Source organism: Neofelis nebulosa, chromosome 7 (assembly GCF_028018385.1).
Source record: "Neofelis nebulosa isolate mNeoNeb1 chromosome 7, mNeoNeb1.pri, whole genome shotgun sequence".
In the NCBI taxonomy this organism is placed as follows: Eukaryota; Metazoa; Chordata; class Mammalia; order Carnivora; family Felidae; genus Neofelis; species Neofelis nebulosa.
Genome location: NC_080788.1, coordinates 103,640,007 through 103,656,816, shown reverse-complemented (window position 1 = coordinate 103,656,816; position 16,810 = coordinate 103,640,007). Strand labels below are relative to the sequence as shown.

The 16,810-nt window shown below is 39.1% G+C and overlaps 1 protein-coding gene across 9 annotated transcripts in view; it reads right to left on the bottom strand.

Moving 5' to 3' along the window:
- Positions 1-16,810, bottom strand: part of FBXO34 (F-box protein 34) — an 89,814-nt gene that overhangs the window by 33,237 nt on the left and 39,767 nt on the right. Inside the window, exon 1 of one of the 9 annotated variants that reach the window (XM_058739121.1) lies at positions 15,047-15,879. The exons of the other annotated variants lie outside the window; for them this stretch is intronic. The gene's annotated coding sequence lies outside the window, so the exon portion shown is untranslated. Of the gene's footprint in view, positions 1-15,046; positions 15,880-16,810 lie in introns of those variants that run through there. 9 annotated transcript variants of the gene reach the window in all.

The following is a 16,810-nucleotide window of genomic DNA, read 5'->3' as shown; positions in this document are numbered from 1 at the left end:
GTCAGCTAAGTGTTCGATTCTTGCTTCTGGCCCAGGGGCATGATCTCATGGTTCGGGAGTTTGAGCCCCGCATCTCTCTCTCCTCTCTCTCCATCCTTCCCCTGCTTGTGCATGCTCTCTTTTTCTCTCAAAATAAACAAACATTTAAAAAAAAAAAAAAAAAAAAAAAAGGAAGAATACTCAGCACCTATTCCTGATTTTCAAAAAAATTCTTACCAAACTAGGAAAACTTGACCTTAATGAAAGGAAACTAACAGAAATTTATATGAAACAGCATACTTAATATCAAAATATTTAAAACATTCCCCTCCTATATTCAGGAATAAAACAAAGATGCCAGCCATCACATTACAAAAACAAACAAACATGCCACTAACATATTCAAAGGGAAGAGACAAAAATCTGTCACTGCTTGCAAGCTACATGTTATGGGCTTTCATATTACTAATCAAATTAAAAGTTACTTGGTCTCACAACTCAAAAACTCACCAGATACAAGATCAAAATTTAAAATCAGGGGCGCCTGGATGGCTCAGTCGGTTAAGCAGCCGACTTCAGCTCAGGTCATGATCTCGCGGTCCGTGAGTTCGAGCCCCGCGTCGGGCTCTGTGCTGACAGCTCAGAGCCTGGAGCCTGTTTCAGATTCTATGTCTCCCTCTCTCTCTGACCCTCCCCCGTTCATGCTCTGTCTCTCCCTGTCTCAAATATAAATAAAATGTTAAAAAAAAAAAATTTTTTTTAATCAAACAAAAAAAACCATGAAACAAATAATTAACACATGACCCAGCATGTATCTATTCCTAGGGTATCTATTCCTAGGGTATCTATTCCTAGGTATATACCCCCAAAGAACTGAAAAGAGATACTCAAATACTTGTACACAAAATTTTATAGCAGCACTATTTAAAACAGGTGCAAACAAATGAGATGTCCGTTAGTGGATGAATGTATAAACAAATGGCGGTGTATACATACAATAGATTAATGAAGTACTGGTACAAGTACTTGTAGAGAGCAAGATGGAGTCACTCAGGTCAAATAAGGGCCTTTGTCAAGCAGTGACACTGTTAAGGGTACTGCAGCTACAAGATATCGTCAAGACCAGCACCAGTTAATGACACCCCAGAAGTGATAACAAGAAGCAGAGGAGGTCTGCAGGGGCCCAAGAATGATTAAATCCTTTTAAAGGGTGGGGGGGGGGGGGGGGATTTCTGCAGCTTTCAGACTCTTTAGACACTGACCCCTCTTTGACCACTTTAAAAAGGCAGCTGCAGCTGGAAGGCTCTGCCCAACTGATCTCTGAACAGAGGTGAGATCCTTCACTGCTTGAACATAATAAGCAATAAGTGCTGAGAGCTGACCCGAACAGGACCTAGGCCTGATCTCAACTGGTCGCTCACAGACTGACTCCTCATTTGGTTCATTAATTTCCCACCCCCTGTGTGATCTTGTGTGTTGTGTGACTTGTCTTGTGCTCTGCTGTGTAAGAAGCCAAGTTAATCATGTGGTGAAATGTCACTGAGTTTGGAATCCTGAACCTGCTTTATAATTATGTTAACACTGCTTTATGACTGAATAGAGCTGACACTGTAGACAGATACAACTTACATGTGTACCTTCACAGCGTGCTTATAACAGTACTACAACATGGATGAACTTTGAAAACATTATGGTAAGTAAAAGAATCCAGACACAAAAGGTCACATATTTTATGATCCATCTGTAGAACAGACAAACCTATAGAGACCGAAAGTAGATTAACGGTTGCCTAGGGCCTAGGGGTGGGGGTTGGGGGGTCAGGACTCGGTGGGCAAAGAAATGGGGAGCAACTGCTAATGGATATGGAGTTTCTTTTGGGAGTGATGAAAATGAATCAGAGGTGATGGCTGCACAACTATGTGACTATACTAAACACCAATGAACTGTATACTTTTAAAACGCAAATCTTATGGCATATAATTCTTATCTAAATTTAAAAAGAATAGTAAGATTTGTTGTGGGAAAAATAAAGTTCCCAAAACATACGAAAATACTACAGTAATCAAAACAGTATGGCAAGAGAGCAGAAACAAGTAAGTAGTTCAAGAAAACAACACCCTAAATGATTAAAGCAGGATGTTTGAATAAACTCACTGGGTATCTGAGTGAAAAGGTAGATGCCTACTTCATTATAAAAACTTAAAAGTGACAGATTGAATAAAATGTAAAATCCAATGCTGTCAAATATGAGAGAATGATTTTAAAATCTTAGTAGGGGAGGTGCCTGCGTGGCTCAGTTGGTTGAATGTCTGACTCTTGATTTCCACAGGTCATGATCTCATGGTTCATGGGATCAAGACTCTCGTTGGGCTCTGTGCTGACAACACGGAACCTACTTGGGATTCTCTCTCCCCCCTCTCTCTTCCCCTCTCCTACTCACACTGTGTGTGTGTCTCTCTCTCTCAAAATAAAAATAAACATTTTTTATAAATACATACATACATACATACATACATACACAAAATACTGACATATCTGGCTAAATACAAATTCTAAATATCTATTTGGAGAAAAGACACAATAAGGTTAAAAGATAAGCAAAAGATTGGAAGAATATTATTTGCAATATACAAAAAGGATTAATTTCCATGATATTAAAAACTTCATGCAATCCAATGGAAATGGAGGAGAGAGGGGACAGTATTTTAGTATAATACCATTGGTGTGAAACAAAACTGAAAAGACTGTGTAGTTTGCAAATACAGAAAAACTGGTTATGCTTGGGATGACAGGGACATTTTTTTCTGCATCATATTTTCAATGTTTGAATTTCTGACCACAGTATATATAGTAATTCTATAATACCAAAAACAATTTAAAAAGGAAAAAAGTCTGAGAGGCAAACTTAAAAAAGAAACTTAAAAAAATGTTTATTTTTGAGGTAGGGAGGGGCAGAGAGAGAGACAGAGAATCCGAAGCAGGCTCCACGCTGTCAGAGCAGAGCCCAACACTGGGCTCGAACTCACAAACCATGAGATCATGATCTGAGTAGACATCAAGAATCGGATGCTCAACCAAGTAAGTCACACAGGCACTACTGAGAGACAAACTTTAAGTAGCTGAGGGACACTAAAGGATTTTTAAAGGAGAAGTAGAATGGATGGTTTAGCATTGTTGACAGATCCCTGGAGTACCTTTATAGAGAATGGATAGGAGAGGTACCAGTTTGGAAATAGTTATTGATTCATTTCTCCATTCAACAAATGTTAAACACCTACTGGGGCTTGGCACTGAGCTAACCACTGGCACCAGTTAAAAATGTTGCAAGTTGTCTCTCCAAAAGGTCATATACCTACTTTGGGCAATGGTGCAAAGGAAATAAGGGAAACACCTATTGTTTGTTTCTTTCTTTTCTTTTCTTTCTTTCTTCCTTTGTGGTGCGGGGGTGAAGGGGAGGGATGCATATAGAACTTTTGCCATTTTAAGACATCTGTGAATAATATCCTTGTGGTATTCATTGTATTACAAAAGGACCAGGTATTCCTTGTAAGTATAACCCATATTTTGGCAACTCACTGAAGAAAAAAAACAAAAACGCAACATCAGCCTTGTTCTTACAAGTTCAAGATTCTTTGACTTTGGAAAGTCCAAGTCCTAAAAAATCTCTAAAAGAACTTCAAAGTCACCCTTACTCATTTTCTGTCCTTTTTAAAATTCTTTGGTTTTGTCAAGAGATGAATAAAAAGAGGACACAATATTAACAGGCCAAAGGAAAAACATCTTAATGAATCATATTAAAGATATTTATAATTATGATTTAATCTGCACTGGTTTCTTTTTACAGACATGTTCCCATTTTATCACAGCCATCTGCTATTTCAACAGTAAGCCTGTTTTACCAAGTTTTAATAAAGACCATGACTATACATAAAAATTTTTTAAACTTTCTTACCATAAAACTTATTTTTTAAAAGTGTCCCCTAAGTGAAGAGGCAGAAAAAAGAAACTGCTGATGAATTTGGTAAAAAATTCATGCTACCATTTGGCTTAGGACATTTCAAAATGTGAGGGGTGTGGCACCAGCTCCTGGTTTACCACCACTTTAAAGCTAAGTGCTCTGCTTCACGATCTAGGGCTGAGAAAAAGAGCTTTTCTGAGGTTGCTGGTCAGCAGGCAATCACCGTCACCTTGACAAAACCAACTGGCTGAGTGAGCTTTCCTTAAACCTATCATAATGTTACCATCATTCTTCCCAAACCATGCTGACAAGGTCCCTCATGTATAGATTTCCTATTGTAAATGCATGATGTGGGCAATACCAAAGCAAATGCAAGTCCCTTTCTGAGGAAGGGTATGGTTAAGGATGACAGTCACAGGACCTAGATATCGTAAGACAGTCCCAATTTCACAGTATTCTATTGTTTTCACATAAGGTGATCTTTTAAATGTGTGATTCAAGATGATTTAATAGTTAGACTCATGAGAGTTTTTTTAAGTGAATACAAAGTTCAAAACACAGAAAAGAAAAAAAAAACAATCTTTCCAGACTCTCCTGAGTCTGAATTTTGGACCTGAGAACATAATCATATGGAAAAAACCTGGCCTAATCCTCCCAAACCATCCTAAGAGAAGAATTTCTTCCCAGGCAGGAGCTCACCAGAAATTGCAAATGATTTTTAAAAACAAAGCAAACAAGAAGAAAAAGCCATTAGCACATACAAGCTTCTAACTGAAACACAAAAGACGGTGAGGAAAGGAGAGACTAGAAAAGGGAGCAATAAACAGTGGTTTCCAGAAGCCCTTTTTGCAGAAATGTTTACTTTAGCAGTTGGATACTGCTGTACACTGGATCTTACAGAAATAATTACCATCTTCACAACTGTGAACAAACAAGAAAGTTCATCTGGTCATCTAATCTATTTCACATGTGCAATGTCAAATATTTATTTGTTCCTTTTATATCTTATTAAATATTTATTCTTTTTAGCCATAGCTGTCACTATCTTAAGCCACAAAATCTTTTATTTTTATTATTATTTTTTTAATATTTATTTTTGAGAGATTGACAGAGTGTGAGCCAGGAAGGGGCACAGAGAGAGGCAGACACAGAATCCGAAGCGGGCTCCAGGTTCTGAGCTGTCAGCACAGAGCCTGATGCGGCAGGGCTTGAACCCACAAACCGTAAGATGATGACTTGAGCTGAAGTCAGATGCTTAATCAACTGAGCCACCCAGATGCCCTCACAAAATGATTAAAAAAAAAAAAAAAAGATGTAAATATATGCATTCCTCAATAGAGGAATCCAGGAATTTCTTAAATGCCAGAGTGGCCCACATCCCCATTCTGAGACATCACAGGCAATTGCTTTTACTTGAGCTGCCATCCAGGTATCCTAGAACCTTCCTACTCTGACCTTATCCAAAAGGTAATCATCAATAGATAAGGGAAAAGTTAGTGGACTGTGAGGTGGCCTGGTATGAAATTAAGGAAAAAGAGGGTCTACCTAACCCAATCACATCAAATCTAATGGGGGGAAAGGACAATGTATTTGAGAAGAAGAGATTAAGAGTGGAGACAAAGTCAGAAGATTGGAAGACTCGCTAGATGAGGGAGCAATAAATGCCTGCTTCAGAGTGGATGAGGTGACCAGATCAGCAGACCCAGCCAACGAAGGACAACAGGAATTGCTACAGACCTGGGACAATTAGGTACTATCCCAATTCACCTCAAACCAAACTATGTGACCTGAAATTGTATTATGTGTTTCCTTACATCCCACACATCCATATAAAAATCTAACAACAGGTCATGATTCAACACCTACTTTATGAAAAGGAAAAATATTCTACAATCAGAATTATTTCCTGACTGCATTTATATGACTTGCAAACCAGTAAGGGGTTGGCTAGGACTATTCAGATCCCCCTTAAATTGCTAAGGTTATCTACCTATTTATTCCCAGAATTATATCCCAGACTTCTGGATAATACTGGATGGTGGACTAAACACAAAGCTATTTGTTGCTCCTTCCCCAAACACTAAGATTTTTTTTTTTTTAAACACATAAACCCAATGGTACGAAGAGAACTGGAGACTGTAGTCACAAAACCTGGAAAGATGAAATATAAATGGCTAAAGGGTAGAGGACTCAAAGACTTAAGAAAACTGAATCCTAAGGTAAGCATCAGGGAACAACATTCCCCCAAAAGTATCAGCAGAGAATAAATGGGAAGGGTTAACAGAAAATCTTTCTTTTAAAAAAAAATGGGGTGCCTGGGTGGCTCATTCAGTTAAGCATCCGACTTCGGCTCAGGTCATGATCTCATAGTTTGTGGGTTTGAGCCCTGTGTCAGGCTCTGTGCTGACAGCTTGGAGCCTGCTTCAGATCCTGTCTCCCCCTCTCTCTGCCCCTCCCCCCACTTGCATTTTCTCTCTCTCTCTCTCTCTCTCTCTTAAAAATAAAGATTGTTTTTTTTAACATTTATTTATATTTGGGAGACAGAGAAAGACAGCACAAGTGGGGGAGGGGCAGAGAGAGAATGAGACACAGACTCCAACGCAGGCTCCAGACTCTGAGCTGTTAGCACAGAGCCCAACGTGGGGCTCAAACCCACAAACCACGAAATCATGACCTGAGCCAAAGTCGGAAGCTTAACCAACTGAGCCACCCAGATGCCCCAAAACTAAACTGTTTTTTTTTTTTTTTAAAAAGCTTACTTTGATGAATTACTGGGACCTTATGAAGATAAAAAGCTTCTGCACAGCAAAGGAAACAACCAACAAAACTAAAAGGCAACCAACGGAATGGGAAAAGATATTTGCAAATGACACATCGGAAAAAGGGCTAGTATCCAAAATCTATAAAGAGCTCATCAAACTCCACACCCGAAAAACAAATAACCCAGTGAAGAAATGGGCAGAAAACATGAATAGACACTTCTCTAAAGAAGACATCCGGATGGCCAACAGGCACATGAAAAGATGTTCAACGTCGCTCCTCATCAGGGAAATACAAATCAAAACCACACTCAGATACCACCTCACGCCAGTCAGAGTGGCCAAAATGAAGAAATCAGGAGACTATAGATGCTGGAGAGGATGTGGAGAAACGGGAACCCTCTTGCACTGTTGGTGGGAATGCAAATTGGTGCAGCCGCTCTGGAAAGCAGTGTGGAGGTTCCTCAGAAAATTAAAAATAGACCTACCCTATGACCCAGCAATAGCACTGCTAGGAATTTATCCAAGGGATACAGGAGTATGGATGCATAGGGGCACTTGTACCCCAATGTTTATAGCAGCACTCTCAACAATAGCCAAATTATGGAAAGAGCCTAAATGTCCATCAACTGATGAATGGATAAAGAAATTGTGGTTTATATACACAATGGAATACTACGTGGCAATGAGAAAAAATGAAATATGGCCTTTTGTAGCAACGTGGATGGAACTGGAGAGTGTGATGCTAAGTGAAATAAGCCATACAGAGAAAGACAGATACCATATGGTTTCACTCTTATGTGGATCCTGAGAAACGTAACAGAAACCCATGGGGGAGGGGAAGGGAAAAAAAAAAAAGAGGTTAGAGTGGGAGAGAGCCAAAGCATAAGAGACTGTTAAAAACTGAGAACAAACTGAGGGTTGATGGGGGGTGGGAGGGAGGGCAGGGTGGGTGATGGGTATTGAGGAGGGCACCTTTTGGGATGAGCACTGGGTGTTGTATGGAAACCAATTTGACAGTAAATTTCATATATTAAAAAAAAAAAAAAAAAAAAGCTTACTTTGAGGAGAGCACACATGTGCAAGCAAGCAGGGGAGAGGCAGAGAGAGGGGAGAGAGAGAATCCCAAGCAAGCCCCACACTGCCAGCACACAGAGCCCAACACAGGGCTCCATCTTATGAACCATGAGATCATGACCTGGGCCAAAATCAAGAGTTGAACACTCAACTAACTGAGCCACCCAGGGGGCCCCAGAATATCTTTCTGAAATGCAATTCCAGATCCAGTTGTTCAGACAAATGCCCTTCCCTCTCTTGCAAAGGGCTGAAGATAATCTAAAGAAGGTTAAAACAGACGGTTATACAGACCAGGGAATCACCAAGTAAAGCGAAGGCAGTTTCAGTTAGCATAGGTACTAGATCTCTGTCCATGGTGTGTTGGTAAATATAAATGTTTAACAACTTGGGGGTAAGGAGAGGTGGAGACAAGGGTAATTATCTGTAATATCTGCTGAATTCTTGTGGTATAAGTACCCTTACCATGGCTGCTTCAAGCTAAGAAATGATATCACTGTTCACAGAGATTAGACGGGATGCATGGTAGCCTATCATTAAATAGTATTTCCACCATACAGATTAGATGTAAATAATATCAAGAGCATCCATAATGACAAAATGTAATAAAATATTCAGGGGTAGTGAGTTTTTAGAATTTATTGATTTGATTTTTTTAATATAACATCTAAGTTTGCATAATCTTTAATAATTGTCATATTTAGCAAACGGCTCACAAAGTTCCTGAAAATTTTAACCACTATCTATGATGCGCTAACACTAGTCATCGACCCAGCCCTCTTTATTAATACCCTTTCCCAAAAGGCTGACAGTCAGGCCTTCACGTCCAGGCAAGGGAGATTAGAAAAAACTTTTCTGGAGAATATTAACAATTAGTCTAAGAGGAAAAATTATATTTTGCCATTATATGACAAATTCTCAAACTAAATTTGTCCAGCCAGATCTTCCCACAGTGAAGCTCACAATTGTAGAAGTCCTACTGCACATGCAGAGCTTTCAATCAGCATTCTAGGATCCCACTATTAAATATTAGCAAATAGCCAAGAATTGCTAGACCTCTCTAGCACAAAGAAATGAAACAGAAAAAGCAAGTTGGAAGAGACAGCACATGCTTTGCAGGCATGTGACCTAGGCAGTCACACAGTGCCCTGCACTTAGAAGATCCCTGTGTTAGATTTAATGCTCTGCCGTTGCTGTCTTGAAATTCTCTAATAAATGTTAACAAGGGGCCCTGCACACTGTCACTCTGAACTTGGCTCTGCAAATTATGTAGCTAGTCCTTACAGAGACTATGCAGGGTAAAGAAAATTCTGGGGGAAAAGATACCATGAATATATTCAGAAACATAAGAGAAAATATTGCAAACATAGTAAGAACAGTAAGTTAAAACAACGCAAAGAACACGCAAAGAACAGTAAGTTAAAACAAAATAAAACTAAAAAGAGTCAGAAAATGAAAGTGAGCAAAAGCATGCCTTGTTGGTAATTAAAAATGCAATAGCTAAAATGAAAAACTCCTTAGAACAGCATAAGAAGATTGGAAGATCAGTCCAGGAAGTCCAATATCAGAGCATCAAGAGTTTAAGAGAAAACTAAGAGGGGGAGAAAGTCAGGGTACCTGGATGGCTCAGTTGGAAGAGCTTGGGATTATTGATCTCTGGGTTGTGAGTTCAAGCCCCACGTTGGGTGTAGAGATTACTTACATGAAGTAAAAAAGTAAAAAAAGGAAAGTCATCAACAAAATAGTTCCCAGATTGAAAGGGTTCGCCAAGTACTCAATGGAACCAAACTCACACTAAGGCACCTTATTGTGCAATTTCAAACACAGAAACGAAGAAAAGAACCAATCACATAAATTATCAGGAACCTAATGTATCAGAATACCTTCTGCCAAAACAAAAGCATAAAGCAAGAAACAGGGAAATAAGAGATCTAGAAAACAAGAAATCCAAAACAAAAAGGCAAGGAGCATCCTCAAGATGTGGATGAAGGGAAGTCCCAGGATAAGAGCTATGCATAAAAAAAAGTGGGCAATCAGTCCAGATGGAAGCACATCTTCAGGAATAAGGGAAACTAAGAGAATACCTTAACTGTCTGAACTTCCTGAAACGAAATATGAACAAGATGCAATTTAAGCTACATTAGAGAGAAGTTTAAAGTAAATAATAACAAAGAAAAATAAACATTTCAGGGAAAACCAAAAGTTGTACAGGAAAGTACAAGTGTTCATAGATTACTCCATGGCTTAATTGTGAATAGCATGTTCAGTCTTAACTGTATAAATACTGGGGGCGCCTGGGTGGCTCAGTTGGTTAAGCGTCCGACTTCGGCTCAGGTCATGATCTCGCAGTCTGTGAGTTCGAGCCCCGCGTCGGGCTCTGTGCTGACAGCTCAGAGCCTGGAGCCCGTTTCAGATTCTGTGTCTCCCTCTCTCTCTGACCCTCCCCCGTTCATGCTCTGTCTCTCTCTATCTCAAAAATAAATAAATGTTAAAAAAAAAAAAAAATTTAACTGTATAAATACTGAATACCAATCTAAGCAAATTTATGAACAATTACACTAGGATCGGAGAAGAAAAAGGATACCTGTGGATGTTGAGAAAGAACTGAATCCTCATCTGCCATAATGGGAAATCAAGAGATACTACCTGAAGCTGAGAAATCAAGAAATCAGAATAATAAGCACACTGCTAAGAACTACAGTGTTTCGGGGCGACTGGGTGGCTCAGTCAGTTAAGCATTTGACTTCAGCTCAGGTCATGATCTTGAGGTTCGTGGGCTGGAGCCCTGCATCAGGCTCCATGCTGACAGCTCGGAGCCTGGAGCCTGCTTCGGATTCTGTGTCTCCCCATCTCTCTGTCCCTCCCCTGCTCAAACTCTCTGTCTCTCTCTCTCTCTCCCTCTCGAAACTAAAACATTAAAAAAAAATTAAAGAATGACAGTGTTCAAGGGTGGCTGGGTGGCTTAGTTGGTTAAGCATTCGACTTTGGCTCAGGTCATGTTCTCATGGTTCATGAGTTCACGCTGATGGTGCGCAGGAGGCTGCTTCGGATTCTCTGTCTCTCTCTGCTCCTTCCCTGTTCACACACGTGCCCGCGCTCTCTCTCACAAAAATAAACTTAAACACACACACACACACACACACACACACACACACACACACACAAAATGAGAGTGTTCAGAACTTGCTACCCCAAAATAAGGCGCCTTGGTATACTGAATATTTTAAACTGAAAAAACCTGCGGTGCCGGAAGGTCTTTCTGACTTTCCCTTCTGTCCGGAAGCAGGTCCTAAGACCTTCATGTAAGAGATGTCCTTTCTATACCAGGAAAAGAACATCTTTATCTGTGTAGATGGAGGGTTACAGAGAGAAGTCAAAGGAAATGGCCTTGCCAAGTTTCCCCAGTTTAATACCCTGAGTGCATATTCTTTTGTCCTATCATCTTTTTCTATGACTTTCCACTCTTCCATCAAATCCAGTGCAGGGGCACCTGGAGGCTCAGTCAGTTAAGCGTCCGACTTCAGCTCAGGTCATGATCTCGCGGTTCGTGAGTTCGAGGCCCGTGTCTGGCTCTGTGCTGGCAGCTCAGAGCCTGGACAGCCTGCTTCAGATTCTAGGTCTCCGTCTCCGTCTCCATCTCCCTCTCCCTCTCCCCCTCCCCACCTCTCTCTCTCTCACACAAAAAAATTTTTTTATCTAGTATAAAAATACTCAGACTGAACCATTTCTTCAGGTCTTCATTTCTTTATGAAGCCTCCTGTGTCACATAAAATTTTTATTAAATAAATTTGTATGCTTGTCTCTTGTTAATCTGTCTTTTGTCAGTTCAATTTACAGGGCCCCAGCTACAGAACCTAGAAGGGCATTAGGAAGAAAATTTTTCCTCCCCTACGAGAACAGAGAAATGCAAAAAAAAATCAGATATAAGAAATTAAAATGTTTGCCTCTAGAGAGGGAGAAGTAGGAGATGAAGTGGGAGGAGAACTGTTGCTTTTCCAAACAATCTTACAGAGCTATTAAATCTTTATGCACATTTACCACTTTGATAAAACATAAAATCATAACATGAAAAAAGCTAGCAGAAAAACTTCAGGATGTTTTAATTCATGATTCCTCTTTCAAGCTTAAAAGTTTTATCAACAAGAAATTTTTCTCCTTCTATTTGTTGTGGTATTTCCAAATTTTCTACAAAAATGTATTACTTGTATAATAGAAACGTAATCACCTTACAATATTCAAAATCATCTATAACTCCAACTATTAGTTAGGGATATTACCATGTCCTATAATACCCAATCTGGCCCAGCTCAGGAAAAGGTGGTGGCTTACCTTCCAGGAGTTACCTCAGCAGTTTATACCAAATGTCTCCATATCTCACACTGGGTTTCCCTCTCCATGCCTACATTCTTTCAAAACACTATAAAGAGACTTTCCATTTAACTCTGAAAAATTCACATAAACATAATGAACTCTAGAGTTTGCCTTTAAGGGGGCAACAAATTCAATTTTTCATATCTTTATTATTCCCAAAACTAAACTTAAAGCTTTCAGTACACAGAAATTGTAATATAGCATATATTACGTTAACACAACTGTATAACATTTATTCGTTTTTATTCTGCATTTAAACAGCTGTCAGGTCAGCTATCAGTTGTCAGCTATGTATCTAACTAGAAAAGTTATTACGGTCAGAGTTTGCAAAACACAGTTCAGATAAATGTCACAGCCCCTGTTCACCTCTACAATGGATGATGAGGATGGTCATGGTCATCATAGGATGTTTAAGAAGGGATCTGCTTAGCACAGAGAACTGAGCCAATCTGCAAACATATGTAGGCCAGCCAAGGCAGCTAGCTACACATGTTTTCACTTATTCCCCTAAGAGTGATTTGGTTTGTTTGGATTTGGTATAGAATCATTTCTGGATTTAAGGAAAACTAAACAAGGTTTTACAGCTTGTTATGCTGACAGGCAGAAAACCATGAAAAAAAATCCTAACCTAAAGAAGATTCCTTTTGCACTTAAAATTAAGGTAGGATAGACATACCTGAAGACATGGTCTACATTTCTCATCTTCATCCCGCCTAATCATGGCAAAGATTGTCTTCATTATTAATTAGTAAACTCTGGCATGCAAATATGGCCTGTAGGATCATGAAGAGTTCCCCCACCCCACACACACACCCCTAACACCAGTAAAATGCTTCGCTGGCATAACATACCAAATTTTTCTCAAACTGGCAACCAAAACAAGCTGCTACCAGAAGATTTTTTTTTCTCAAAGTCAAATTAAATTTTGCCAATGTACACAAGAATATTCCAGATTAGTGGCTGTTAACCAATTTAATCTTATGACATTCAAAACTTCTTCACACTAGAGTGCTTTAGGTAAATACTACTAATCTCTTCTGGCTTCTAGATACCTTGCAGACTTTGGGAAATTCATCTGGTTTCTTGCCCCCTCCAGCCACTCCATCTCAACCTCCAAAAAAATGCCTTGAGTTTTTTGTTTTGTTTTTGAGACAACTTGCTTTTTCCATCCTGAGTTTTCCTGAACTATTTCAGGGTTCTGACAATTTTGCCAGTGACTAAATCTCCTCCTGGGAATAGCTGCCTCATTATCACTATTAAAAACAGTCACTCCTAATACTGACTGATAAGGATCTGGAAACTTATTGTAACTTCGAGAATGCATATCCCACCCTACCCAATCCAAAGATAAATGCATCACAAATGGAATAACAGACTCACCACAGGACACAATCCCACAGGCTTTGTGTTCCAATTAAACTATTGAGTGTTGTGAATATTCCTAACTCTTACCAATATGAAGAATTTCCTACCATTTCCTTCTTCATAACTAATTAATACAGAAAGTACTACGAGCCAAGCAAGCAAAACAAACGAACAAGGCAAACAAAATACACACTCACACACACAAATACACACACACACACGCACACACACACACACACACACACAAACTCAACAGTAAATATCCTAATCCTAATGTTTTTAAGGTAATACAGCCTTCCAACTGATCTACTTCAGAAATATTCTGTGCAGTACATGTGCTGTGTGGGTAACTTTTGTTCTTGGCAAGCTAGTCCTCCTGGCTTAGAATATCAACAGCAGATAACCTCAAATAAGAGCTCTTTTCCTACAATCCCTCAAATGGAACAACCACTTAGAAACTGAATTCTTGCAGAAAAGCATATCCAAAATAGAGATGATCATAAATTTATTTCTATTATTGCCATTTTGGTTATATCTCACTTCCTCAGCATTAGTAAAAAGTCACATAATCATAATCCATCATTCTGGAAACCGGATAGTGATACAGAGATGACTCTCCATCCACTCACAGCCCCCCAAAAAGTAGTACCCAGAAGTTCTTTCACATCAACCAGAAGCAACCTGGGCCCCTTTTGCAGCCACTGAGGAGAATGGGAATTTAACCTTTTTTGTGCCTTAAATTTCCCTGGAGTACGTGAAAACTGTAAACTCTCAGAATATTTTTTAAAATAAAACCATACACACAACGAAAACCAATTATGTTAAAATACTGTTACCAAAATATTTTTTGAAAACTCATTAGTATTAAATGCACTTTTTATGTTTGTAATATATAAAATAACAAGCTTCAATGACAAGCTATTAACTACCATAATTTCCAAATTATGACCAACATAAATGGTATCTTCAAGATATCTGCAACAACTGCAATGTGACATAAAAATATCTTTGATTCCAGGGACGCCTGGGTGACTCAGTCAGTTAAGCGTCTGATTTTTGCTTTCACCTCGGGTCACGATCTTGCGGCTCCTGAGTTAGAGCCCCACATCGGGCTCCACGCTGACAGATATTCTCTTTCTCTTTTTTTCTCTCTCTCTCTCTCTCTCTCTCTCTCCCTCTCTCTCTCTCTGTCTCTCTCTCCCCCCCCCCCGCCCCTCCCTCACATGCACAGTCTCTGTTTCTCTCAAAATAAATAAATAAACTTAAAAAAATTAAATTAAAAAAACCTGTGATTCCACAAAGTCACAGGGACTGCTTGCTAATTTGCTGTGGTTTGAAGCAAATGTTAAATTTCAGTTAGAGATTAGTGAAAACAAGAATCTAACATTTTCCCATTTAAATTCATGGACGCCTGAAGCTTTTAAAATGTAATCATTCTGAAACAGAGATCTGCATCATTAAAGAGGCATTAGAGATCACTTGGTTCATCTCTTCTTTTTAAAGATAAGGGAACTAAGGAAGAATTGATGGTATAGCTCACCTGAAGTATCTTGACTGCAAATCACTGGGTTCTCTTTATGTATAGTAAACTACTGTTTTCTTTTGAAAACCTGAACTTCACATCTAGCAATACTTAGCACTTACCTCAAGCTTGCAACTCAGTTTCAGCATCTGTAAAATGAAGATGATAACCCAAATATGGAAGAACCTTAACGTGAAAATCATATTTAAAATTCCATGTTAAAGTACTACAGCAGTACTTTTAAAGGTAAGGCTATTTATCAATGAACTCCGTAAAACATCAAAGACAAGTTATCCTTGCTCCTTGGTATACCTTAAGCATCGTTGAATTCTGACTTATTTAACACATTAACTATTTATTTTATGCTGCTAACTGTATCTCCCAAAGGATAAACTGACCCTAAAAATAAGCCACTTCAAGTAGAAAATGATATGCTTAGTACAGAAAGTATTGGCTTTAGAGTCACACTACTATAAGATATATGTCTGCAATCCTAGGTAAAATACTTGTTTTCTCTGGTCCTCCATTTCTGAATCAGTAAGATAGGAATAAATGCTAACAACCGTATGTGATTGCCAAGAAGGTCATTAAGTGTCAGTCCTTCTCTTAAAGGGGTCAATGAGGAATGGAAGATAACCTTGTAAAGCAGTGAGAACATTTGTTTTCTCCTCCTTCATCACTTGATACAGTTATTTAAAATAAGATGGGGGCACTGGGTGGCTCAGTTGGTTAGCATCCTGACCCCCGATTTCAGCTCAGGTCAAGATCTCACAGTCGTGACATGGAGCCCCTAGTCTGCGTCAGGCTCCGCGCTGGGCGCGGAGCATGCTTAAGAGTGTCTCTCTCCCTCCCTCTGCCCATGCCCCGTGCGCACTCGCACTCACGCTCTCTCTCTCTCTCTCTCTCTCTCTCAAAAAAATAAAATAAAATAGGAATAAGGACCGCAGAAATAATATCCTCCTTTAATGGTCAGAATAGAATCTCTCAGCAATCTAAAACAGAGCCACTCAAATAGCCAGCAATTCTTTCCATAGAAAATCCTTGTTTAAAAATAAATTACACAATAAAGATTGTATTACTGTGCACTGAAAAAAGGAAGAAGATTAAAACTAAAGACCATTCCCAAATTTTTAAACAGACAATAGTAAACAAACGTTTGGAGGACAAGAGTCACACAATTTAAACATGTAAGCACTTAAACATGCAAGTGAAAAAATAAATGCCAATAGAGGTAAGGCCACTAAACTTCTTTCCACAAAAATTGTTTTCTTTTCCTCCACAAAAAGAAATCAGGTGGTTGCCTGTAGACATGTCAAAGTTATAGTGACAAATTTGCAAACATTTTAGTTGACTAGGAACAGAAAATACAGTAGGTAGTCCAAGGGAACACAAAAGGCTCATAGAACAAAGCAGATCTGTTAAACACTAGGGGCGGAAAAATGAGCCATTATCTGCCATGCCCTCCTGTCGCACCCTTTTATTTGTAGTCATAACTGCAAGCTGTTTTAAAGACAATGGCAATGTTATTAAGGGTACCTTCATGCTGTGCCAAAGCACATACACACAGCAATTCGGAACAATCAGTCTTACTTTCATGAGAGCAAAAGTTGTGGCCAAATGAAATGGGTGGATACCATATTAAACAATCTTGGAATTAGCTAATAGGATATAGGAAAAAATGATCCTAATGCAGATGCTAAATTCTCTTCCTTCTTTACACAATAAAAATTTTTTATTATCTGAAAAGCACTCGGGGAGGAAGGTTCCATTTAGTAAGACCTA